General features: G+C 45.5%; 2 protein-coding genes across 9 annotated transcripts in view; one reads left to right on the top strand and one right to left on the bottom strand.

Annotated features, from left to right (window-relative positions):
- PKNOX2 (PBX/knotted 1 homeobox 2) overlaps nucleotides 1-27,893 on the bottom strand; it is a 311,562-nt gene that overhangs the window by 242,085 nt on the left and 41,584 nt on the right. For 5 of the 8 annotated variants that reach the window (XM_075839217.1, XM_075839220.1, XM_075839222.1 and 2 more), the window contains exon 1: nucleotides 16,205-17,658. The exons of 1 other annotated variant lie outside the window; for it this stretch is intronic. The gene's annotated coding sequence lies outside the window, so the exon portion shown is untranslated. Of the gene's footprint in view, nucleotides 1-16,204; nucleotides 17,661-27,893 lie in introns of those variants that run through there. 2 more of the 8 variants (XM_075839224.1, XM_075839221.1) reach the window with 2 other exon arrangements.
- TMEM218 (transmembrane protein 218) overlaps nucleotides 19,456-27,893 on the top strand; it is a 112,025-nt gene continuing 103,587 nt past the window's right edge. The window contains exons 1-2 of the mRNA XM_075839230.1: nucleotides 19,456-19,471; nucleotides 20,468-20,538. The gene's annotated coding sequence lies outside the window, so the exon portion shown is untranslated. The remainder of the gene's footprint in view (nucleotides 19,472-20,467; nucleotides 20,539-27,893) is intronic.

Genomic DNA, 27,893 nt, shown 5'->3' with positions numbered 1-27,893 from the left:
GCACCATAGTCATCATTAGGGTTCCTCCCTGCTCATGAATATGGTGCACGGGTTTAAGGTCAGATCGAAACAGAAAAACTTGATGAGACACAGAGCTCCCTGCCCACGCGACGCTTGACATAGAACCTGAGACCTCAGACCCTTTTACTATCCCAACAATGACATTTGGTGAAATTTGACTTTCGTTACGGGGTGTGCCTTTAAATATGGAGCAGTATTCATCAATGTCTCCAATGCGCTTTAAAGCAGATCTGTCGGCGGAATATGCTATTCCTGGGTAAGGGCAGCGCAGAATAGGGGCAGGTCTGCTCACCTATTAGCCAAAAAGGGCACAAAAAAAAATAAGTATATATTTATCGTACCATTTAGCGAATAGGACGCGATTAAAAAATTTGGTGGACTCCTAGTTACGAGTTCGGTTTATTCAATAGAGCGCTCCACCGTCTCTCCCCACCTCCTCAAGCCCTCGTAACAGTGATTGACGCGCTGTTGGGATAGCGCTTCTATTTATTCTTATGCCATTTTGAGTGGTAGGAGGACAGACAGTTCCCGTAATATGCTGCCCTTACCTAACATGACAGATCCGCTTTAATATAAAGGGTTAAACAGGACTGATTTTTGTGTGCTGGGACTAGCAGGTGTCTAGTATACATAGCGCTGACCTGCTGTGTCCTGGAGACAGGGGCATGAGTAATGTAATTCATATCTCATATGTCTGTCATCAGTCAGACATCTGATCCACTGACGGAATCCTTCAAATGCATACTGCCAATACTATATATCAATGGCAGAAGGCCTGGACATACAGACAGAAATCTAATATAATTGTTTATATTGATTGAATCTACCTATACAACAAATCTCACAATTCTATGTGAACGTACACATGACGGTAAACACACACAATCATGTGCAACTCCTCTATTTCTATCACTGGCGTGTAGCACACGTTAATATAATAACAGCTCCACGTTGCTGCTTAATCAAACACTATAGCAAAAAAAAGTGGATAACAAATGCAATATTATTTTTCTTTCTTTTGCTTTTATATTTCAAAAAGATACATCCAATGTGTCAACAGTAAAAAATACATAAAAGTCCATCTTAACTATAGAAGTTTAAAGCACACAGTCACTAAGGCAATCATCCCTCAGCGTACTATCTACGCCCTTGGATTAGGGCATGCTGCAATGTTTTAGGGTCCTCCCCCTTCTTCAAGCTCCCGTACTGATCCTGAGTGAATCACCAGCAGAATAGTGAGTGCAGCTCTGGAGTATAATACAGGATGTAACTCAGGATCAGTACAGGATAAGTAATGTATGTACACAGTGACTCCACCAGCAGAATAGTGAGTGCAGCTCTGGAGTATAATACAGGATGTAACTCAGGATCAGTACAGGATAAGTAATGTAATGTATGTACACAGTGACTCCACCAGCAGAATAGTGAGTGCAGCTCTGGAGTATAATACAGGATATAACTCAGGATCAGTACAGGATAAGTAATGTAATGTATGTACACAGTGACTCCACCAGCAGAATAGTGAGTGCAGCTCTGGAGTATAATACAGGATATAACTCAGGATCAGTACAGGATAAGTAATGTAATGTATGTACACAGTGACTCCACCAGCAGAATAGTGAGTGCAGCTCTGGAGTATAATACAGGATATAACTCAGGATCAGTACAGGATAAGTAATGTAATGTATGTACACAGTGACTCCACCAGCAGAATAGTGAGTGCAGCTCTGGAGTATAATACAGGATGTAACTCAGGATCAGTACAGGATAAGTAATGTAATGTATGTACACAGTGACTCCACCAGCAGAATAGTGAGTGCAGCTCTGGAGTATAATACAGGATGTAATTCAGGATCAGTACAGGATAAGTAATGTAATGTATGTACACAGTGACTCCACCAGCAGAATAGTGAGTGCAGCTCTGGAGTATAATACAGGGTGTAACTCAGGATCAGTACAGGATTAGTAATGTAATGTATGTGCACAGAGACTCCACCAGCAGAATAGTGAGTGCAGCTCTGGAGTATAATACAGGATGTAACTCAGGATCAGTACAGGATAAGTAATGTAATGTATGTACACAGTGACTCCACCAGCAGAATAGTGAGTGCAGCTCTGGAGTATAATACAGGATGTAACTCAGGATCAGTACAGGATAAGTAATGTAATGTATGTACACAGTGACTCCACCAGCAGAATAGTGAGTGCAGCTCTGGAGTATAATACAGGATGCAACTCAGGATCAGTACAAGATAAGTAATATAATGTATGTACACAGTGACTCCACCAGCAGAATAGTGAGTGCAGCTCTGGAGTATAATACATGATATAACTCGGGATCAGTACAGAATAACTAATATAATGTCTGTACACAGTGACTCCACCAGCAGAATAGTGAGTGCAGCTCTGGAGTATAATACATGATGTAACTCGGGATCAGTACAGGATAAGTAATGTAATGTATGTACACAGTGACTCCACCAGCAGAATAGAGAGTGCAGCTCTGGAGTATAATACATGATGTAACTCGGGATCAGTACAGGATAAGTAATGTAATGTATGTACACAGTGACTCCACCAGCAGAATAGAGAGTGCAGCTCTGAAGTATAATACAGGCTGTAATTCAAGATCTACACAGGATAAGGTAAGGTATGTGTGAGGACAAATTCACCAACGTGCATTTTTTACATTGAAAAATGCACCAAATCGCAGTAAAAATGCATGCAAATTTCGGATGATGTTCAAACCGCACCTCTACCGCAACATGTAAATGGACCCCAAGGGTTATCATGTGAGTTAGAGGCACACAGGAGCGGCTATCCGCCAAGCCATCGGTCCAGCAGCCCGATGGATTCGGCTTACATCGGCACTATGCAGCCTCTATGGTTAGCGCATACAGAGAAGCTGCATCGCAACAAGTAAATGCAATTTTAAATAAATGTCAATCTAAAACATTTTTAAAATGACCTAACACATGCAGTTCCTAAAATATAAAAAAGTCTACAAAGGTTTACATCGCTGATAAATGAGGGATATTTAGTCTCATTACTTAAAGGCTGTGTCCTTCATGTATTTATGCACCATTGTTACACCCTTGACAGTAGCTCTAAATATGGGGTGTGTGGCAAAATACTCAAAGAACTTGATTTTAAGGGAGGAAAGGGGGACACACAGATCCACTTATTGATCTTAAGACTGGGTTCACATTGTGTTTTTGTAAAGGATCTGCCAGGCACTACGTCTGGGTATACTCCCAGGATTAATCAGTCGACACCTGAGGCCAGACCTCTGAGACTGACACCTGCTCCCACCAATCAGGGTGGCAGGCTCAGGAGTGGGAGAGCCTATCGCGGCCTGGTCAGTCAGAGTTAGCTCCGCCCCCTGTCCATTTATACCTGCCGTTTTCTCTTCCTCCTTGCTTGTTATTCTTCTTGGATTCCTGGCCCCACTGCTGCCTTGCTCCAGCCTGCTTCTGCCGTGCTTCTGCCTTGCTTCAGTTCCGTTTATCCTGCGTTGCTCTGCCCCTGGCTTGCTTCTGCTCCGTGCTCCCGTTTGTATACTCCACTACTTCCTGATCCTGACTGGCTCATTCACCGCTCTGTTTCCTCGCGGCGTTCCGTGGGCTACTGTATTCCCTTGCGTGTTCCCTGTTTGTACTCCCTTGCACTTAGACAGCGTAGGGACCGCCGCCAAGTTGTACCCCGTCGCCTAGGGCGGGTCGTTGCAAGTAGGCAGGGACAGGGCGGTGGGTAGATTAGGGCTCACTTGTTCCCTTCACCTCCTTCCTGCCATTACAGTTTTTGTAGCATTTGTAAACGCAGCCTAAAGAAATGCATCTTAAAAAAAAAAAACGCTTACGTTTTTTAAAACACTCCTGCGTTTTTCAAAGTGTTTCTGCTGTAAACCTATGACCCGTACATTCAAAACCACATTACAGCTCAAACATTAAAAAAAAAAAATGCAAGTGGTTTTTCCAACAAACGCAACAAAACGCACAATGTGAACCCAGTCTAATGCGTACAAGTCTTCCCCCAGAGTTCTGCTTTATCTAGGCCTTATAAGTTGAAGTTTGCAGCTTTGCTCAGTATAGTTTTATGTTCGTTATTTGCACTGCTTTTCAATCCATTAGAATCACTTTAGCACGCAGCCCTTACTCCCTCTGAAATAGGACTCACCAAAAAAAATAAAGAAAAAAGGCGTTTTGTTAATTGTAAAAAACCAAATGGGAAAAGGCATTAAGAAAGGAGAAAAAGTCTAACGGCCATCAGGACAGCTATAAAGAAAAATTAATGGTGCATATGAAGGAATTAAACCCACTAAATACCAGTTCAGAAACTCTTGTAGAAAAATGGTCAGGATTATATTGCCAGTTTTTTTTTTCCTAACTCAACATCTCTATATAGTGGGCAACAGAACTGGTAGCATCAGGAAAGTCTTACCCATAATTGCTGCAGTACAGAACCCTGACTGGTAATCAGGCAGCAAGCACGTAACAAGCCCTCGTCAGGACCGATAATAATGATGAGAATTGTAATATCCATAATAAAAGTATTACCACCGCGGTAACATAAGAAGCAACAGTCTAACCTTCATGTAATCCATCTGTGTCGGCAGCTGCATAAGACGCAACCAGTTCCGTCAGCCGTTGTACGGTCGCTAATGACGGTTCCGTGCAACACGGATCGCACCCGGATGGCTTCCGTGTGCAGTCCGTTGTTTCACGGTCCAAATCAATAAAAAGGCAGAGACTGTCCTATTTTTGACGGAACGGCCGCACGGTTCCGTTAAAACATCGGAAGTGTGCATGGCCCCATAGAAATGAGTGTGTCAGGGTGCGATCAGTCAAAACAACGGATAGCACCCTGACGAAAAAAACTGAAGTGAGCATGAGGCCTTAGGGTAGGAACACACACGGCGTAAACACTGCGGATTTTCCAAAACTGATTAATTGCGGAAAATCCTCAGCGCATTACAGTAGCGGCAGCGTGGGTGACATTTCAACAAATCTCGTCCCCACGCTGCGGTAAAGTTCTGCCGCAAAAAACGCACATAAGTTGACCTGCGGTGCGGTTACTTCAACCGCAGCATGTCAATTAATTCTGCGGATACGCAACTCTTCTGTCGCGGGTTTACCCATTGAAATCAACGGGGTGCTTAAACCCGCAACAAAGCAGTGTGTGTGTGTCTCGCGATAGTTGCAGCGGAATCAAAGCCACAAAAATCGCAAGTAAGAAGAAAAATAATAGAGTTATACTTACCCAGAGTTCCCTGCTTCTTATCCCGTCCGGCCTCCCTGGATGACGTTGCAGGCCATGTGACTACTGCATCCAATCACAGGCTGCAGCGTCACATGTGCCTGCAAGGTCATCCAGGGAGGTCGTAGCGGATGTCAGAGGAGGGAGGGTGTAGGTATGTGCGATCATTTACGCAGCGGAATGTACGCCCGAATTAACGCACCACAATGTGGTGCAGGATTTCGGACGGCAGTCCCTGCGGTGTTCAGGGCGGATACGCTGCGCAGCTTAACGCAGTGTCTCCACTCTGAATACGCTGTGTGTGTTCCTACCCTAAAGAGTAACTAAACATATGAGAAGTTTTGATCGGTGGGGGTCTGAGCACTGAGACCCCCATCGATCGCTAAAACGAAGCGGCAGAAGCGCTCGGGTAAGCACTGAGCCGCTTAATTTACAATTGGCTTTTCTCGGAAAGCCGAGCCATTGGTGTACGGACTCAGACTTTCTATTGATCCCATGAACCAATTGCTCGGAATTCCAAGAAAATCCGATTAGAAACTAAGCGGCCCAGCGCTCACCCGAGTGCTTCTGCTTCTTCGTTTTAGCAATCAGTCGGGGTCTTAGTGCTTAAACCACCACCGATTACCCTTTAAGTTGCCCATACACTTTAGGCCATGTTCACACGTGGCGGAATTGCTGTTGAGTTCCGCTGCGGACTGTCGGCAGTGGAATTCTGCAGCAGCCGTTTTTTACATTTCTTTCTATAGACGTTCAGACGTTGCAGAAAATAACTGCGGAAATCAGGCTGCGGTGCAGAATTTTCCCTCCGCAGCAGCTCATGACGTCGCAGAGAAGCAGCCGAATTTCACTGCGGATTTCAGCCTTTGCAATGCAAAAACTGAAACCTGTGGCAAGTCCGCTGTGATATCTGCAACATCTGAATTACCTGTCAAATATGCAAACGTTGGTGCAGATTCGTTAATTGCACCGAATCTGCAGCGGAAAAATTCTGCTACGTCTGAACGTGGCCTAAAGGTATTGTCCAGTTTAGAAAACCCAGCACTTCCAGGTCTCAGCATGTCCATGCATTACATAAACAGCCTATTAATTTTAATGGGAACTGTGTAATGCTTTAATTTTCCTGTGGGGGCGCTGCAGAAAAACGGAATACTTGCTGCCAGATTCCCACACAGATTACAGCGAATTGCTGGGGGTCCAAGCTGCAGGAGATCATGTGATTAGCTTATTTTTAGGGGACCCTTCTTTAAAAAATAAAAAAATATATAAAAAAAAAAAGATTGTGCAAAGCAGACAATCGCTTTAATGAGAGTTGCTGTTTAATCATAAAATGTGATTTGCTAAACTAAAATGATCAATTGTCTCCAAAAGAGATGATAACAGATACAAAACTATAATCCGCTATAATATGAAATATATGTGGCTTAAAGAGGGGGTCCCTTGATCAGGACCCCCTCCATAAACCACATAGGAACACTGTTACAAAGAGTGGTTCACGCTAAGGAGAATCCAGTACATTCACTGTAATCTACTGATCGCCCATTAACGGGATGCCTCATAAGGCTCTGTTCAGATTGGCGTTTGTCAATTTAGCTTGGTCATAGAAGCAGAACAAAACAGAGAGTACCGGGTCAGTCGAACGACAGACACCAACGACACCTAACGGACCCCATTGACTTATAATGGTGTTTGTTGGGTTCCGTTGCGGTCTCAGGCATTTTACCGTAAAAATTAGCAGAATCTGCAACAGAGCCTTCAATGCAGATGTGAACAGAGCCTAACCTAGTAATGCTGCTTGTGATCTCGGGGGGGGGGGGGGGGGGGGATGCCAGTCGCAGAACCCTAATCTGAACTAGTTGGCGGAGAACCCAGCAAGAAAAGAGGCCTTGTCCAAACCGGACAACGCCATAACAAATTAGAGTATGCCCAACACCACTGGCACAGAAACCCCCCCGCTAATAGTTACACGTGAACTAGTTCATGTCCTTGTCAAGATAAAGGAATGATCAAGAGTGTTAAATTGCACGCCATGTGACTGGATACAGCATTTTTAAAGGTCATAACCATTTCACTAATGTGCTTAATAGTGCAGCAAGAAGGTGTCGCCATCAGGAGCCGCCTAGACCTGACACAGCAAAGAACAAAGCACTTCTCAGATACTCAGAGCAGCCGGTCCGCTATCATCCACATCAACAAGCTCAAAATAACACCATGGTCAACTCAGCGAGGATAAACCAGCACAAATAGATGGATAAATATGACCCTATAAAGAGGCTGTCACCACATTATAAGTGCCCTGTCTTCTACATGATGTGATCGGCGCTGTAATGTAGAGGACAGCAGTGTTTTTTATTTAGAAAAACGATTATTTTTGACGGAGTTACGACCTATTTTAGCTTTATGCTAATTACTTTCTTAATGCCCAACTGGAGGTGTTTTACTTTAGACCAAGTGGGTGTTGTACAGAGGAGTGTATGACGCTGACCAATCAGTGACCAATCAGCGTCATACACTTCTCTCCATTCATTTACACAGCACATAGTGTTCTTAATAGATCACTATGTGCAGCCACATACACACACATTAACGTTACTGTAGTGTCCTGACAGTGAATAGACATCACCTCCAGCCAGGACGTGATGTCTATTCAGAATCCCGACACTTCGCTAACGTTTGTGTGTGATTTACAGCAAGGCAAGCGTAATCTCGATGTGCTAGCCTCAAACCTTAGAAAATGTAAGGAAGAAGACAGGTTCAGTAGCAACCTCAGCTCAGCTCAGAAAGTAGAATAGATCCGTCATTGCAGCGTTTGGGGCCCAACTTGTGGACAATCTCTGGAGCGCACAATAAAATACAATCATCTTCTTCTCTTTCATTGAGTTTTATAGGCTCACAGTAGCTTTATGGACTACAGCGGTGAGCGACAAAACCAGGGCCGCAATAAAAGGGTTTTCCCCTTACAGAAAGTGATGGTAGGTCGCTAGAATATGGCATCAGTTTCTGAACGGTGGGGGGTCCGACTGCCAGAATCCCCACTGATCTGGAAAATGAAGGAGCCACGGCTCTGGCGCTGCGGACCCGTCACTGTTTTTACTATTCAAGAAGCGCCGCTGTGCATGGAAAACCTTTACTGCTGGCGTTTGATATCTACATTTATCATTGTTCACCAATATTGGGAGGAGATCTCACGCAGCCTGGAGAAAAAGGGGAACATCCCAAATTTTTTCTCATTAGGAATATATATTCTCTCTCTCTACTGGGATACGTTCCCCTCTTGCTGAACAATGAACTATAGGACAATGGATCTTATGAATGTCAGTGAGAAAGCAGCATCATTACGTCCCTCAGTCATGATTCCAAAAAGTTCAAAAAGTTAGGTGCCGCTCAAGATCACCAGCTATTTGAATGTTTCCAGCCGTGCCATACAGTAGGAGTATATATATATAATTTGAGGATGAACTGAAGGTAAAGTCAGTTTTCAAGGACTCATTACCGTGGAGGGGGGCCATGTACTGTGCAGAGCTGCAAGTTAGATTCCAATGGAAATGACCAATGTGTATGCGGCAGACAAATAGGAATATAAACCCAAATTACCAACAGACCAATGCATTTTCTGTACAATATTAGCTATGTATGGTTAAAGGCTATGTAAACCTTTGAGATTTTTTTATTTATATATATATATGTATATATGTGTGTGTATTAGTGTGGTTTGGTGCAACTTTCTAAATACTTTTTATTAAAAATTACTTTTACATAAAAATACATACATTAAAAAAAAGAAAAAAATTTACTTTTACTTTTTGAGATGCAGCTTCTTTGTATCCCGTATACAGAGCAGCTGTATCTTGCGCTGAGACCTGAATCCGTCAGGTCAGCGGCACTGACGGGTACCGTGACAGCGGGTCACGCAGGATCCTCCTGTTATAGATCACATCTAAGTTATGAACTTAGATGTGATCGGTAAGCGCTCGGTCCGGTGTGTCAGACACACAGGACCCGCTGACATTGAACCCGTTAGTCCTACGAACCTCACGGATTCAGGTTTCAGCGCTAGATACAGCTGCTCTGTATACAGGATACAAAGAAGCTGCATCTCAAAAAGTAAAAATATTTTTTTTATAAAAAGTAGTTAGAAAATTGCACAAAACACCCTGATAGACATTTTTATAAAAAAAAAAATGTCAAAAGGTGTACATAGCCTTTAAGGCTGCGTTCACACGGGGCGGATACCCTGCATTAAAGCACGCAGTATATCCACCCGGTCTGCCGCAGGGAATTTTGAGTGAAAAAGCGCACCAAACGTCTCATCCCAGGAGACCGTTGCAGCCTGTGATTGGCTGCAGCGGCGGTCACATGGGATGAAGAGTCATCCAAGGAGGATGAAACACAGACTCCTAGGTAAGTTAAAAAATGTTTTTGTTTTCTGAGTTCCGTTTTTTTGCGGCGGGATCGCTGTGAATCCGCCGCAAAAAACTGAACTTTGATTTACACACAGCACAACTTTTAGAGAATACTGCTTATAGTATTTAATGGACCACACATGTAACCACAGGCACCTGAGATACATTTGTTGGAGCAAGTCATTGGGGGTGATTTGTTTTTGCAAAAATGACGCAGTTCTGCTGCAATTATAATAATTGCAATAAAAACCTGCAAATAAACCCGTTTTCAGCCGTTTTTTCAGGCCAAAATCTTCCCGGAAAACTGCTGAAAAATCGGAAGCAGAACGCCTACAAACATCTGACCATTGAGTTCAATGGGAAATACGGTGTTCTGTTCCAATAGGGCGTTTTGTTTATCAAAACGGCCACGTAAAAAAACGCCTGCGAAAAAGAAGTGCATGTCACTTCTTGACCCGTTTTTCATTGACTCTATAGAAAAACAGCTCCAAAAATGGCCGTAAAAACGCAGCAAAAAACGGGAGTTGCTTAAAAAAAACGGCTGAAAATCAGGAGCTGTTTTCCCTTGAAAACAGCTCCGTATTTTCAGACGTTTTTGATTTTGTGTGTGCACATAGCCTTAGAGAAAAACCAATGAAGGCAGTGATCAGACACGTTACAGTTCAGCTGAGAAGTCAGGCAGCATTAGGCCCCGTGCACAAGTTTTGTGCAGAGCCGTTATAAAGCACTCATAGAGGTGCATGGGGCCTCTACGGTAATTCTGCACGCTAAGGCTATGTTCACACGTAGAGTCAAAAACTTCTCAAAATACGGAGCCGTTTTCAAGGGAAAACAACCCCTGATTTTCAGAAGCTTTTTGAGCAACTCGCGTTTTTCGTGTCGTTTTTTACGCCCGTTTTTGGAGCGGTTTTCATTGAATGAGAAAACGGCTCCAAAAACGTCCCAAGAAGTGTCCTGCACTTCTTTTGACGAGGCTGTAATTTTACGAGCCGTCTTTTGACAGCGACGCGTAAAATGACAGGTCGTCGGCACAGAACATCGTAAAGCCCATTGAAAGCATTGGGCAGATGTTTGCCAACGTATTGGAGCCGTTTTTTCAGACGTAATTCGAAGCGTAAAACGCCTCCATTACGTCTGAAAATAGGTCGTGTGAACCCAGCCTTACAGTTTCATACAGAGGATTTTCTGTTTGATTCAGTACAAATATCAACGTAGTTCACACTGTCACTGCATGCATCGAGGGGAGATGATCTTCGTACATACGCCAAATATCGGAGCCTCTACAGCAGCACAAAGACGACTTGAAAATGACTCTGCCGTGCGCATGGCGCCTTAGTCTTAACTTACCATAAACAGCAATATATGAGCCCAAACAAACGGCACATCTTTATCTGAATGCAACCGCAGGCGCTGATAAAAGCGGCGGGCACAGGTGGGTGACTGAGTTATTGCCTGTCCATTCTCAAGAGCCAAAGAGTTTTTTAATAAGCGAAACACAAGAACAAGTCAAATGTCCGAGACGTAACACAAAACGTTCATAGTGAGTAAACAACAGGGTGAACCCCTTTATAATGACACCTAAAATACAGACTGATCGATGGGCCGTCCAACAACGTCACCCATTGAGAGGCTCTGTGCTGGCTTCACACGTTGCTGAACTGTTCCGCGCGGCCAAAAATGCGGTTATTGCCCGTGAGGTTTTTGCAGGTGACGCATGTTAAAAACGTGTTTGACTTGTTTTATCACAAGGTGCAGTTTTTACTGTTCTGCCACTTGTTTTATTGCAACGTGCGGACCGAGACTCGGACGTATCAAATTGATGTGCCAGATAAAAGTTATTAAAAAGAAAACAGCTTTTAACGCCAGTCTGGCGATGTCTGCAGATTTGCACCTCTGGATCGTCACTCTCTGTCATCTCTGCAAGGGTCATGCACACAAGCGTTTTCTTCAGTGTCTTATCCGGTTTTTTTTGCGGATCCACGTGTCCGTTCCGCAAATTATAGAACAGGTCATATTCTTCTATTTGTGGTCCGTCTCATGCATTCTAGTATTTGGGAAACGGACAGAACACGGAAACCACCAGGACCCGTGTTTTGCAGTCCGTAAAACGGAAACAGTCGTGTGCATGATGCATAAGGCAGTTTTTCTCAACCAGCGTTTCCTTGGTTTTGGTAAGGGGTTCCCCTGAAGGCAGCAACAGCTCTCTCTTTTATAGTAGGGATATGGTAGTTGTAGGGTTTCCCCAGGAGGGCAATGGAAGTCCAAACGTCCAACTCCAATTCTGAAATGAAGAATTTAAAGAAGTATTCCAGCAAATAAAATGTACCACCTATCGGCTGGAACCCCCCACCAATTGCTAGAATGTTGGACCGCGCTCTCATTTGGCCGTCTGTGACTCCCATAGAGTTGTATGGAGAAGTAGCACGCGGTCTCGACTGCCGCTCCATACAAACTCCTCACCGTAGTGATGCTGGCGAGGATACTAGTCATCCGGGGGGGTCCCAGCAGATGGTGATAAACGTTATCTGGTAGAATACAGTTCTAGGTAACTTTTAATAGAGTCTGACGTCTAAAGGGGGTGTTACACCAGGAGATTATCGGGCAGACGAGTGTTCATATAAGGCTCGTTGCAAACGGGGCAGCGATCAGCAGATGAACGAGCAAAACGCTCAACCCAATCATCTGCCGGTCGTATTGTTTTAAAAGATATTATCGTTGTTAGCAGCGCATCTTGGTGTGTAAATAGGACGACGGGCTGATGACATGATGATAATGTATGGGGACGAGCGATCAGAGTAACGACCGCTCGTCCCCATCCATAGCTCCGTGTGACAGGAGCAAACGAGCGCCGATCAGTGATGTCTCATTGATCGGCGCTCGCTGCATCGGCCGGTGTAAAAGGGCCTTTAGGCAGCAAATCAAATGATATTAAAGATGCTCACGTTAATATTAGCACCACAATATGGCGTCTGCGGAGAGTCACATCTGCAACGACCCAACAAAAACCTAGAACATTGAGAAAAGTCACCGCCAGGAGGAAATGTATTATTAGATAAAACAAATGCGTAATTGGTTGTAATAGTTCTATATGTGCCCGGAGCGGCTCAGCGATCAATATGTTCTGTTATATCCTCTCTCTCCAAAGAGTATTTAGATTTTAGGACAGAGACAGTTTACATCTAATAGACAAAACTAAGTGACCAATTTATATCTGAAAATCCATTACAGGGAATAATGAAAATCTTGCAGCTGTTACGGGAATTAATTAGCGCACGATACGAAGTAACAACGCATGGAGGTAAATTACAAATACAAACTACAACCACTCCCGATATTAGGGCTGGCTTGTGAATAACAAGAGTTGTAAAGTCTAAAAACAGACCAAAGTAAAACTTAGGACACGTCCGTCAAACTTTTACGATGCAGAATTTCTAGAAGTGCCACCTGTACGGGATGGGAGATCAGCGACCGCTGTATATATGTCAATAAGGGAATCTATAAGACTAAAGTGGTAATAAAAGGACGCAGAGATCTGAGCGCCGGACGTTTCATCGCCTTTCTGACCTCTCTCATAGCGGCCCGGACTGGAGGAGTCGCCAACCACCTGAAGTGACACCTGCAAGTCATCGAATAGAATGAAAAATGGAAAACAAGGATTTGATAGAGAGCGGGGTCAGCGGGAAGATAAATTATACAAATTTTTGCAAAGTAGTTTCATGTTTTTTATCTTAGATTTATTGGAGCAACATAAAACAGATGGCAAAGGTGCATGGACAGCGGAGATATAGGCCAAACGCACACCATGCCTATTACATGCGGATATGCTGGGCTTATTTTTGTGCGGCAAATCCGCAGCGTACGGCTATGTTCACACGCAGAGTCAAAAACGTCTCAAAATACGCAGCTATTTTCAAGAGAAAACAGCTCCGTATTTTAAGACGTTTTTAGTCTAGCGTGTGTACATACCCATAGAGTCTATGGAAAACGGCTCCAAAGACGTCCCAAGAAGGGTCCTGGCACTTCTTTTTCGCTGTCGTTTTTTTACGCGTAAAAAAACGCAGTGAAAAACGCTCCGTTGGAACAGAACGCCGTTTTCCAATTGAAATCAATGGGCAGATGTTTGTTTCTGCTTCCGATTTTTCGGCCGTTTTTCGGGCGTGAACGTACCCTAATACAGCACCAGAAAAGTAAATAAGATTGCAGGAAATCTCATCTACACTTTGCAGATCTTTTCTGCACATAAATTGACCTGTATTTCACAATCTGCAACATGTCAATTTATCTTGCGCTTCTGCTTGCGAATTGTATCTAACTGGGTATAAAAAAAAAAACGCACCAAAATCCGCAGCATAAAAACGCACCTATTTTTAGTGAATGCGGGTTTAACCTGCGGATTTTCTGCAAAGTGTGCACGTAGCCATAAGGTCCAAGGCTGTAGTCACACATTGCGGTTAAGGTGCAGTTACATTTGTTTTTAAAAGCATCTGAAGACAATGAATTTTTGCCACAATTTGAAGCAGTTTCCAAATACAATTATGATAAAAAAAGTAACACAACCGCATCGAAAAACGCATCAAATTGCTCTGTGGTTTTAACAACACCTCAACCGCATCATCTGAATACACCCTAAAGCTGGGTTCACACGTAATGGACGGAACGTATTTCGGCCGCAAGTCCCGGACCGAACTCAGTGCAGGGAGCCGGGCTCCTAGCATCATAGTTATGTACGATGCTAGGAGTCCCTGCCTCTCCGTGGAACTACTGTCCCGTACTGAAAACATGATTACAGTACGGGACAGTTGTCCTGCAGCGAGGCAGGGACTCCTAGCATCGTACATAACTATGATGATAGGAGCCCGGCTCCCTGCACTGTGTTCGGTCCGGGACTTGCGGCCGAAATACGTCCGTCAATTACAGACGTAACATGGTCGTGTGAACCCAGCCTTAGGCCTCATGCACGGACAGCCACAGGGTGTCATCCGCGGGCCGTCTGCAATCACGGACTGTGCACATACAAGATTTTAATTACCTCTAAGGCCTTATTCACAGGGGCGCATTTATTTCAATGGGGCCGTTGTTTGAACCTGTCCCATTATCTTCCGTTTTCACCGCTCCCTCCATAGGCTCGAGTCTATGGGGATCTGTGAAAACAGGACCCGCACAGGGGCACATCGGAGGTGGGTCAGTTTACCCACGCTCGTGGAAATCTAGCCTAAGTAGCCCGGACCGGTCTGGGCTCCCGGCCAACGCACGTCACTTGGAAACCACGGTCGTGTGCATGGGCCCATCGAAATGAATGCGGATGAATTGCGGACGCAAATACACGGTCGCGTGTTGTTCTGCGCCGGATGTGCAGCGGTGAAAATGGTGCAGATGCGCAAAAGTTGGAATTTGCATAAAATATTTTTTTACTTCGCTTGCGCCACTTTACCAAAAATGGGGTGGAGCATAGAGAAAAAGGGCGGTGTCTTCTGTGAGCCAACAAATGGACTATAATTCACCCTGGCAATTGGCGTCAATTATAGCGCAACTATACACCGGCTCATTGCTAGCGTAGATTCGACCTTCTGGCACACAAACGGCCAGAAACGCACCGAATTGAATAAATTACTATATTAGGCGCAACTTACTTCAGCGCTCTTTAGATTAAAGGGGTCATCCGAGCATTTTTATTGACGACCTATCCTTAGAATAGGCCATAAATATCAGATTAGTGGGGGTTCGACTCCTGTTACCCCCACCGATCAGCTGACTGGAGGTGCCGCGGCGTTCGTCGTCAAGGCCTCTACAGTGTTTACCAGGCACGGTACAACGTCCGTAGCGGCTGGGCTTGGGATTGCGGCTCTGACCCATTCGCTTGAATGGAACCGGAACTGCAATCCCAACCACAGCCGCTACGGAAGTGCACCGGTAAACTAGGAAAAAGCTGCAACGATAAACGCCACATCCTCGTTAATCAGCTGATCGGTGGGGGTGCGGAGAGTCGGACCGCCACCAATCTGATATTGATGACGTATCCTAAAGATAGGCTATCAATAATAAACGCCCGGACAACGCCTTTAAGACGGGCGTATGAAACGCCAGTCTTAATAAACTCCCGCCATGTGTCTATAATGTATGAATACATCCCGTACACGCGGCCGTACACGGTGCAAGAGATTTGTGAATGTTTTCTGCCACTCGTTCAGTATGGAGGTGATAAATAACATCCGGCACATCCTGCGCTTCTTCACTCATCTGCGCTTCTTCACTCCAGGCGTGCGTCTTGTAACGGCGTACACCCGCTGCGGGTCTGCTATATTGGAGCAGTATGCCGACGTCGGGCTTGATAAAGTTATTCACGTTGTAATGAAAAGTTCTGCCGCTTTCTTATATACCAGGAGGACGAGCGGTCAATGTATTTGCGGCAGATACGACTTGGCATAGATCGGCCGCGGCGCCATATTCAGCAAACGGCGTGCGCCAGGTTAATGAATTCTGAGTCACGCTCAGCTCTGCTACATCAACATTGATAGACGGGTCCTCACCTTATTTACATCCAGAGGCTGAACATCACCACAGCTGCCGCTCCGTCTGCCAGGAGTGTTTATCTCGTGGCGTTCAACCTGCAGCTGTTGTGAAAAACGGTCAGTGCATGCTGGGAGTTGTAGTTTCATATCGCTGGAGCGGGTTCACAGGTTGTACATCATTGGCTTACAAAGATCAGCACTGCCACTAACAGCAGAGTGGAGGAGGGGGTGAGTATTGTAAACACAAAGCATGCTGACTAGTCACTGAATGTGGGGGCACTCTGGGTGTCATTATGGAGGCACTCTGGTAATCACTGACTGCGGGGGCACTCTGGCTGTCGTTTTGTGATGTCCACACTCTTGAGGCACTCCAGGTGTTACTATGGAGGTACTCTTAACAGTAACCTTTTATGGGGGCACTCTGGCTTATGCATGATGCATCTACCTTCTAGAAGAAATCCCTGAATGTTTCACACAGATTGGCTGCAGACATATCAACTAAATATAAAACTTGACCCCCCAACTAAACACTTCAACCCCCACGTGCCACATATTCTAATACACATTCCCATAGTGAAACCCAGTAACATGAGTGATAGTCCGCATTGCCCACAGATGACACCGCCCCAGCCCTCACTGCCCGACTACAGGCGACACCTCCCCAGCTCTCACTGCCCGACTACAGGCGACACCTCCCCAGCTCTCACTGCCCGACTACAGGCGACACCTCCCCAGCTCTACCCACAGAGGACACTGCCCGACTACAGGCGACACCTCCCCAGCCCTCACTGCCCGACTACAGGCGACACCTCCCCAGCTCTACCCACAGAGGACACTGCCCGACTACAGGCGACACCTCCCCAGCCCTCACTGCCCGACTACAGGCGACACCTCCCCAGCTCTACCCACAGAGGACACTGCCCGACTACAGGCGACACCTCCCCAGCTCTACCCACAGAGGACACTGCCCGACTACAGGCGACACCTCCCCAGCCCTCACTGCCCGACTACAGGCGACACCTCCCCAGCTCTACCCACAGAGGACACTGCCCGACTACAGGCGACACCTCCCCAGCCCTCACTGCCCGACTACAGGCGACACCTCCCCAGCCCTCACTGCCCGACTACAGGCGACACCTCCCCAGCTCTACCCACAGAGGACACTGCCCGACTACAGGCGACACCTCCCCAGCTCTCACTGCCCGACTACAGGCGACACCTCCCCAGCTCTCACTGCCCGACTACAGGCGACACCTCCCCAGCTCTACCCACAGAGGACACTGCCCGACTACAGGCGGCCGCCGCTTCTCCTCACAAACTCAGCTCAGGCAGAAACAGGGTGGGCGGAGCCACCTCCTACATGCTGATTGGTGGTTTGGGTAAAACTTCATGTGTTGCACATTGATTGACTGTTTTGGCTTTGTGCGGTTGCTAGGGAGACCGAAAAGGCGGGCTTGGTTTGTTGACGTCATACACTGTCATTAGTAAGTATGGAGGAGCTGCAGTCACGTACCATAGAGAGGTGGAGTTATTATAGAGGCGCTGCAGTCACGTACCATAGAGAGGTGGAGTTATTATAGAGGCGCTGCAGTCACGTACCATAGAGAGGTGGGGTTATTATAGAGGCGCTGCAGTCACGTACCATAGAGAGGTGGAGTTATTATAGAGGCGCTGCAGTCACGTACCATAGAGAGGTGGAGTTATTATAGAGGCGCTGCAGTCACGTACCATAGAGAGGTGGGGTTATTATAGAGGCGCTGCAGTCACGTACCATAGAGAGGTGGGGTTATTATAGAGGCGCTGCAGTCACGTACCATAGAGAGGTGGGGTTATTATAGAGGCGCTGCAGTCACGTACCATAGAGAGTTGGGGTTATTATAGAGGCGCTGCAGTCACGTACCATAGAGAGGTGGGGTTATTATAGAGGCGCTGCAGTCACGTACCATAGAGAGGTGGGGTTATTATAGAGGCGCTGCAGTCACGTACCATAGAGAGGTGGGGTTATTATAGAGGCGCTGCAGTCACGTACCATAGAGAGGTGGGGTTATTATAGAGGCGCTGCAGTCACGTACCATAGAGAGGTGGGGTTATTATAGAGGCGCTACAGTCACGTACCATAGAGAGGTGGAGTTATTATAGAGGCGCTGCAGTCACGTACCATAGAGAGGTGGGGTTATTATAGAGGCGCTGCAGTCACGTACCATAGAGAGGTGGGGTTATTATAGAGGCGCTGCAGTCACGTACCATAGAGAGGTGGAGTTATTATAGAGGCGCTGCAGTCACGTACCATAGAGAGGTGGGGTTATTATAGAGGCGCTGCAGTCACGTACCATAGAGAGGTGGGGTTATTATAGAGGCGCTGCAGTCACGTACCATAGAGAGTTGGGGTTATTATAGAGGCGCTGCAGTCACCTACCATAGAGAGGTGGAGTTATTATAGAGGCGCTCTAGTCACGTACCATAGAGAGGTGGGGTTATTATAGAGGCGCTGCAGTCACGTACCATAGAGAGGTGGAGTTATTATAGAGGCGCTGCAGTCACGTACCATAGAGAGGTGGAGTTATTATAGAGGTGCTCTAGTCACGTACCATAGAGAGGTGGAGTTATTATAGAGGCGCTCTAGTCACGTACCATAGAGAGGTGGAGTTATTATAGAGGCGCTGCAGTCACGTACCATAGAGAGGTGGAGTTATTATAGAGGTGCTGCAGTCATGTACCATAGAGAGGTGGAGTTATTATAGAGGCGCTGCAGTCACGTACCATAGAGAGGTGGAGTTATTATAGAGGCGCTCTAGTCACGTACCATAGAGAGGTGGAGTTATTATAAAGGCGCTGCAGTCACGTACCATAGAGAGTTGGGGTTATTATAGAGGCGCTGCAGTCACGTACCATAGAGAGGTGGAGTTATTATAGAGGCGCTGCAGTCACGTACCATAGAGAGGTGGGGTTATTATAGAGGCGCTGCAGTCACGTACCATAGAGAGGTGGGGTTATTATAGAGGCGCTGCAGTCACGTACCATAGAGAGGTGGGGTTATTATAGAGGCGCTGCAGTCACGTACCATAGAGAGGTGGGGTTATTATAGAGGCGCTGCAGTCACGTACCATAGAGAGGTGGAGTTATTATAGAGGCGCTGCAGTCACGTACCATAGAGAGGTGGAGTTATTATAGAGGCGCTGCAGTCACGTACCATAGAGAGGTGGGGTTATTATAGAGGCGCTGCAGTCACGTACCATAGAGAGGTGGGGTTATTATAGAGGCGCTGCAGTCACGTACCATAGAGAGGTGGAAGTATAAACTGCAGATAGTACAATGCAATAACCCCCTGACCTGTGCACTTGTCTCAATGTATATATGAATAGATATTTCCATAACATTAATGGTTTTATGTCCTTTCTTACGACAAGTGGCTGGGATTCCTAGAAGCAGTGTATGTCCGTGTTCACACTGCAAATTTTGGCAAGAAAACCAATTACAAAGAACATCCCAGTAATTTTAATGGGACAGCACCCCAAGTAGTTGAAAACCACGTTGCAGAAGAAAGAAAAAAAGTGATGTCACTTTTTCAGGATGTTTCCGCAAGAAAGTCACGTCCGGTAGCCACATGCAGATTAGCCTTCTTAAATGGGGCTAAAATGCGATCAGCTCCTCAGGAAATCCGCAACGGATGTTTAGATCGGTGGGGGTCCGAGCCCTGAGACCACCTATGATCGCTAAAACGGAGCTGCAGAAGTTCGGTGCCGCCTCGTTTCTGATTTGCTTTCCTCGGAAAGCCGTGCGAGCGGTGTACGGACTCATAGACTTTCTATTCAGCCCGCACACCGCTTCGAGGAAAGCCAATCAGAAGGTCAGAGAGGTGGGAACAACGGCAAGAAAGAACATGCTGCTTTTGTTCCACGAGTGGCCAAAGTCGCCCGGGGCAAAAAAAAAACGCTTCTCCCTCCCATTGGAATTAATGGGGGACCATTTCGGCCATTTTTTGGTGCAGTTTCCACGTCAAAATCAGTGCCAAAAAACTATGTGAACTGACCCTAATACATCTGCCCCCGTGTGCCCCATTTATATGCCATTTTAACCCCTTTGCGACACCTGCTGCACATATACCACTGTTATGGCTTTTTAAATGCAAGATTGAAAAACAAAAATTGGTCGTATTCAAGGGGTTAATATATTTCCTATGCATTTAGTTTCGTTAACCAGTTATTTTTTCATTCCCCCCAGTATTTGGAGTTGCTGCGTTCCCTTGTATTTCTCATGTCATTTTTCTCTTTGAATCTACAGCGCCGAGGATCTGTTTTCCTGAGAGTCATTAGTGATCGGCATCAGAGGACAAAGAAATCCTCCAACCAAAGGTAAAAATGAGAGAGTTGCACCTGCTCTAAACCTTCTACACGTTGTATAATGGGCACTTGTTCTATATTGGGGTGTGTCCACACGTTGCAATCTAATCACGTTTATTTGGTGAGATATTTGCCAAATCAGAGCAGATTTCCAGTTTTGCAAAAATTGCTGCATAAACTGCGACGTGTGAACACACCCTTAGGCCGGGTTCCCACGTAACGTAAATGCTGCGGATTTTCCATAACAGAGTTGTGTGCGGAAATTCTGCAGCGTTTACAGTAGCAGCAAAGTGGAAGAGATTTAGAAAATCCCATCCCCAGCCGGCGGGAAAAAAAATGCAGCGTAGACGTTAATAACTTGACCTCCGGTGCAGAATTGAATTCCGCAGCTTGTCAATTTATGCTTCATTTTTGTTGAATTTCCGTTGCGGATTTTCCCCCTTGATTTCAATGGGGATGCTAAACCCGCAACAAAAAGCTAAAAAAGTCATACTTACCCAGAACGCCCTCCTTCTTCCTGCAGTCCGGCCTCCTGGGGTGACGTTGCATCCCATGTAACCGCTGCAGCCAATCAGAGGCTGCAGCGTCACATGGCCTGAAACGTCATCCAGGGAGGCCGGAGCAGATGTCAGAAGAGGAAGGGGGTAAGTATGAACGGCTTTCCTCCGCAGCGGAATTTCCGTTGGAAAAATCGAACCGGTGCGATTTTTCCACCGGAATGTCTTGCGGGTTCCAGGTCGGACACTCTGCGTGATTTTTATGCAGCTTATCCGTCCCATGGGAACCCATTCTTAAGGAACTGTATTATGTCATCCCCCTCCATCCATGTACAAACTTGGATATCCCCCTTGGATACAAGACACAAGCGATGTTTGTGTAGATCTACGAAACAAGCTCCAGAGTGAAGAAACTGCGCAGGTATGGAAAACAATACACATGATTTGACATTGATGATTGCTGACTATTAAAGTGTAAGTAAACTTTTTAAAACTTTTGACATGTCAGAAGTTTTGATCGCTGGCGGTCCAAGCACTGAGACCCCTACTGATCGCTAAAACGAAGCAGCAGAAGCGCACGGGTGGGCACTGCGCCGTTTAGTTCTGATCTTCTATTGAACCAGTATAACACTGAGAAAAGCCGGTCTCGAGTCCGTACACCGCTCACTTAGCTTTCCGAGGAAAGCCGATGAGAAATGAAACGGCACAACGCACGTCCGAGCACTTGTACCGCTTAGTTTTAGCAATCACTGGGGGTCTCCATGCTTGGTCCTCCACTGATCAAAACTTCTGACCTGTCACTATGACATATCAAAACTTTTTAAAAAAGTTTAGTTACACTTTAGACTATTTACTAGAATCTGGGCAGCCCTTTAACTTTTTTATTTCCCAATAAGCTTCAAGCAAACCAAAAGGAAACAAAGTTTGCTATTATTAATCGTTGTTGTACTCAGTTAGGAGAGTTATAAAAAAAACATCAAAAAATAAGCGGGGATGATGACCTGTACCCGGCACGATCTATCAATCCTTCAGGTCTCTGGAGAAGGAGTTTTGTTGTACAAAATGTCAGTCACATGGGAAACGAACTACAAAAAAACCCTCCACGTGCAGATTTGTTGAAGTGCACCCTGTCTCGTTTATAAAACTTTCATTTGTAATATTAGCCGCCGTACAGATTCGCTGGTGTCATGTTATGCCCCCCCCCCCTCCCGTGGGTCATCGGGAGGGTCGGCACTACAACAAGAACAGCTGATGAAAACAGCTGCCTCCCTCCAGACGGGTCCTCGGATAAATGTGACGAGTCATCTGACCCAGCGCAGAGCCCTGAGGTGTAGGGCCATTTCCACCGACGGAATATTTAACACTTTGAGAAAAACGTCCGAGTAGAAAGGGCAGACGGAGAACATGTGGATAATTATTTATGCATGATGCCGCAGTTCTGACTACTATTTCAGGCGCTCGTCCTTTTTGCATAGGGAAAATAAACGTTACTGGTGAAAGTGATACAAACCCTCATCAGGGCCCCATACTAAACATCCTCAAATGCCCAGATATTCTCTCCCCTGACAAAGCGTTACTTACATTCCTCATAATAGAGAGTCCCGAGCTCTCGTTTCACAGACTCTCATTATACATCCTGTAGGGCCCTATTCACACGGCAGGGATTCCCGGCCGTGTGACGGATGTTTTTTTGAACGGCCATCACATGCCGCAGTAGGACCAATAGACCCCAAATGGGGCTATTCACACGGCCGATTCTTTTGATGGTCCGGTGAACCGGGCCGTCAAAAAATGGAGCATGCCCTATTTTCGTCCGTTCTCCCGGCCGCACGGCTCCCATAGAAGTTTATGGGGCCGTGTAAAGCACGGCTGTCACTCGGATGTGATCTAGAATAAGTTTCCTTGGAGACCGCGCCCACATTTCTCATCCCTTTCCAAAGTTGGTGAAGGACTCGAAGTCGTAAATTTTACAACAAATTTTCTTTCTTTACCCCCAAAACGGCTTCGATCTTAGGATTTTCTTTGCTTTTGGACTAATCGTTTTTTTTGTCCCATAGACCTAACAATGGTATGTAACGATTATAATATAATCGGGATTGTTATAATAATATATGATCGTTTTTACATTGATTTCCAGCCAGATGAAGTTTACGAAGAATTTATGTGCATTATTTATAACGAGGTGAAATAAAGGGATGATATAAATCACTTTGCGTTCTGGAACTTGCACAGTGTACCAGATTCTGACTATGTTTATGCCTCTGCTGAGAATATAGGTATATATCAATGTGTCGTAGGGGAACGTTTGAGTTACGTGTGGAATAGTAACACTCGGTTGTCAATGTATTCATATTTCCAGGAGGCATAACAGAGGAACAGCACAATGCAGAGATTTAATAAAAGATGCTCCAGAATTGTTTTATGGGGAAAACAAGTATTTACTAGAACAGACAAGTCAGCAGAGCGTAGGGGCCAATGTGTTTACTAGTAAATTGGACCCTTTGTTTTAGTGATCGGTGGAGGTCCCTTTGTTTTAGTGATCGGTGGAGGTCCCTTTTGTTTTAGTGATAGGTGGAGGTCCCTTTGTTTTAGTGATAGGTGGAGGTCCCTTTGTTTTAGTGATCGGTGGAGGTCCATTTGTTTTAGTGATCGGTGGAGGTCCCTTTGTTTTAGTGATCCGTGGAGGTCCCAGGGGTCGGATCCCCATTGACCAGTAAATGATGGAAAATCTTAGCGATACGCCACAACTTTGCAATGAAGAACCCTTTCATTTTCCCACGTCGCAGATTTTAAATGCCGATTTTACCGTTTGCGATGCAAAGCGTGAGATCCGCGTCAAAACCGCAACTATATCCGTGACGTGTGGGAACTCAGCCTAAGGCCCGGTGCACAGGACCGTATTTTTCATCCGGAATTACGGACCCATTCATTTCTATGAGCTACGGGGACCTTTCTGTATTTTTACGGATGGGTGTCCGTGCCGTAGAAATTATAGAACATGTCCTTTTTTTTTTGTCCGTAATTACAGCACGGACTCTTCATAGAAGTCTATGGGCACTTCCGTAATTACGGATAACATGGCGTTTTGCTATGCGACGCCAGGGGATCACCCTAGATTCCGCAGGTTTTTTTAGTGGATCCGTAAATACGAATGCACTACGGACCATATTTACGTAACCCTTCCGTATATGCAGATTTACAGAGAACTATAAATGACGACGGATCCGTATTTACAGATGGGTGGAAAATACGGTCGTGTGCATGGGGCCTTAAGCTCAGCAAATAACTCTCATAGATCAGCCTGTATTCTATTGATCGCCTGACTTCTCTACCGCTCTGATTCCGTTAAGTTCAATAGGGCAGATGTGTTTACGGCAGTTTTCGGGCACAAATACATTGAAAAATATGGCGTTCGGCACTTTGCCACTTTATTTGACACCGGACCGGAAAACAAGCCCGAGTACTGACGTCGTCGTTTTCAGACCCCAGCGGATTCATTAACACCGCCTGCACCCCGAGGATGAATCTGCCGCACTCTACCTGGAGGAGAGACCCGTGCAGCGGTGCTGATGTTCTAGAGCTTCTGATAAAGCCATTCATTCCCCGGTATTTTAGAGAGCACCTCCATGCTGTAACTGCGGGGGGTTTTTTGGACTGGGATGAATGAAATTGCTCGTGTTTTTTGGACTGGGATCTAACCACATCCAAACTCAACAAAGATACGATTAATCCCAGGGCTCCGACATTGCAGAACAACAGTGTTACCACAGTGCGACCATGTTTGTTTTACGTGACGGCAGCTGCGGTCCCCGACTTGTTCAGTACAATGCTTTTCTGTTATTATGACCATAGGGATTTTGTTTTATAGAATTGACTTCTATTCAAATGTGCCAAAGTTTGGTTTTATTCGTATTTTTTTTTTCACTGTAAATTTTTGTTAACCTGTTACATCAGAAGCCAAAGCCTCGTTAACGCAATGTAACGGAGGGTCTTTTTCATATCCTAGTATTCGTGTGAATTACACCACACAACTCTATGACAATTGTTATATTCATAGCATTTTTTTTTATATTAACCCCTTAGCGATGTACATTTACTTCTGATCTGCACTAACCCAAGAAGTTGTGGGCTCAGGAGCTGAGCCTTGGACATACGCGGCGGATGCTGGTTGTTTCAAACCGCTGACCCCCGCCAGGATCGGAGATTACACTTATCCCAGTTATTTAACCTTTCAGATGGCGCGGTCAATAGTGACTGCGGCATCTCAGCGGTTAGACAGAGGGAGAGCGCCTCCTCTTTTCCCGATCGCTCACCCCCCCCCCCCTCTTGGTTCCACACCTATATCGAGAACAGGGGTCATCCAACCCCCCCATTTTGCCTGGTGACCCCAATTCTCGATATAGGTGAGAGTCTCAGAGTTAGAACCCGCATCTATCTGACAATTATGGCATGTCTTGTGGATATGCTCTAAATATCTAAGTTCGGAATAACCCTTTAAAGTGTAGCCAAACGTTTGACAAACTTCTGACATGTCATAGTGACATGTCAGAAGTTTGGATTAATGGGGGTCCGAGCACTGAGACCCCCACCAATCGCTAGAACGAAGCAGCTGAAGTGCTCTTGTGAGCGCTCAGCTGCTTCGTGTCAGTTCGGCTTTTTCTGGAAATAAATGTATCGGAGGACGGACTCAATACAAAGCCTATGACCTATGAGCCAGTACTCCGATACATTTAGTTCCGGAAAAAGCCGAACAGAAACGAAGCAGCTGAGCGCTCACACGAGACCTTCTGCTGCTTCGTTCTAGCGATTGGTGGGGGTCTCAGTGCTCGGACCCCCACCAGTCCAAACTTCTGACAGGTCACCATGACATGTCAGAAGTTTGTCAAACATTTAGCTACACTTTAAGCTTTGCCAGAGACCAGGATTGATAGTAGAGCACAGATGAAGGCAATACATATCGCATGGTAAAGTCCAATAGGGGGAATTAAAAATGTTTAATAACATAAAAATAAAAACTGGTATCGCATCATCCATAAAAAGTCTGAACTAGTAAAATATCACATTATTTAACCCGTCGGTTAAACGCCATAGGAAAATAAAATCACAATACAAGCATTGCTGTTTTTTGTTTTTTTTTGTTGTGTTTCTTTGGTCCCCTCGCTTCTCTAAAAAAATGTAATAAACAGTGGTCAAAAAGTTGCATGTACCCATAAAAACTACAACTCGTCCCGCAAAAAAACAAGTCCTCACACCTCCATCGACAGAAAAATAAAAAAGTTATGGCTGTCCGAATACGGCGACTAATTCTAAATGAACATTCTGAAAAAAAAGCTAGATAAATTTGGTATCGTCGTAACCGCATTGACCCGCAGAATAAAGCTAACGTTGTTTTGGCTGCACAGTGAACGCCATAAAAATGCAACCCAAAGAACAATGGAGGAATCGCTGTTTTTTGTCCCATTCCACCCCACACAGAATTTTGTTTCCGCTTCCCAGTACATTATATGGTACCATTGAAAACCACGTCTGGTCCCAGTAAAAGCCCCGATACTGCTGTGTAGATGGAAAAATAAAAAAGTTACGGCTCTTGGAATTTGCCAATCGAAGAATGAATGTTGACGGAGTCTCCAAAGGGTTCCGATGCTTCTTCGTGCTTCACGTCCTGCATAGGCGTCACATATAGTAACCTGGTTTTGTTCTGTTCAGGTCACGTCTATTCAACGTATAAAATACATGTGATTTGACCAGCGCAATTTATTTTCTAATTAGTCTCTTCAAAAACCAATGTTTCGCCATGACAGATGGACGGACTATACCTAGCTGCCGCTCTTACAGTCGTCATCTCAAAAGCACAAATGAAAACACCGGCTCGTATTACCTGGATAGAAGAGACTTCTCAATATTTCTCTACGACGACAGATTCCTTTTTACACTGGATGTGCAGCGCGCCGGCCAATTAAAACTCCCGTCAGTCCCCATCCTGCGCCGGCAGACGTAGCTCAGCAAGAAAATGTCACATGGAAAGAATGGGACCGTTGGATGGACAGGGCACCGCACAGTGTGTCATTGACATAGAAACCGTGTTAAATACACAATTATTAAGACAAACTTCCTTGACATACGTCGGCTGCGTTAAATCATTAATTGGATTAATACAAAGACGGTCTTGTTGGGATCACTCGCCTCGCTAACTGCTGAGCTCTCCAAACAGGAAACAAAGGGTGCAAGTCCTGTCTGGTGTAACTCCGAGCTCCACATCAAGAGTATGGAGAGAGGCCAACGTGTCCGTGCGCTTAGACTTTACTAAGTCTTCTCCGTCACCCCACGGAGGCCGATTAGAAGGCTCATTACGGGAAAGTCTGGACATGAACAGGTTAATTGCAACACAACAGGATGCAGACGGAGAACGTTCTAGATGTTTTTGGCTCGTACAGTAGCTGCAGTCATCAAGCGACACTTATATTGAGCCGCTCATTTCACCAGCCCGTGTCTGTAAATGATGTCTGCGTGTGCACAGCGAGATCATTGTGCCGACTGCTTTTCTGATAGGTCACATAAACGGACACATAGGAAAGTTGCCGGTATTTCATGTCACAGAAAAGATGACTAGAGTAATGAACCCTGGTGGTGTTTATGGAAAAGCCCCCCCGCAGCATTATTTTCATCTTGGAATATTGGATTCAGGCTTTAAGAAATAAAAAAAATAACACCCTGAGGCGTGAAACTTAGTGCAAGAACCTAGTTTCCAATGCTTGGCCGATTTAATCAATTAGAGTCCTATAGTATCCTCCTATGAGCCGTAAAGACAATAATGTGAGCCGAAGACTGAATACTCAGTGGGACAGGTAACATTCACTCCCCCTCCTCTCC

The sequence above is a fragment of the Rhinoderma darwinii genome, chromosome 10 (assembly GCF_050947455.1).
Source record: "Rhinoderma darwinii isolate aRhiDar2 chromosome 10, aRhiDar2.hap1, whole genome shotgun sequence".
Taxonomy (NCBI): Eukaryota; Metazoa; Chordata; class Amphibia; order Anura; family Rhinodermatidae; genus Rhinoderma; species Rhinoderma darwinii.
Note: the sequence above shows the minus strand (reverse complement) of the source record. Positions and strands in the feature narration are given on the sequence as shown.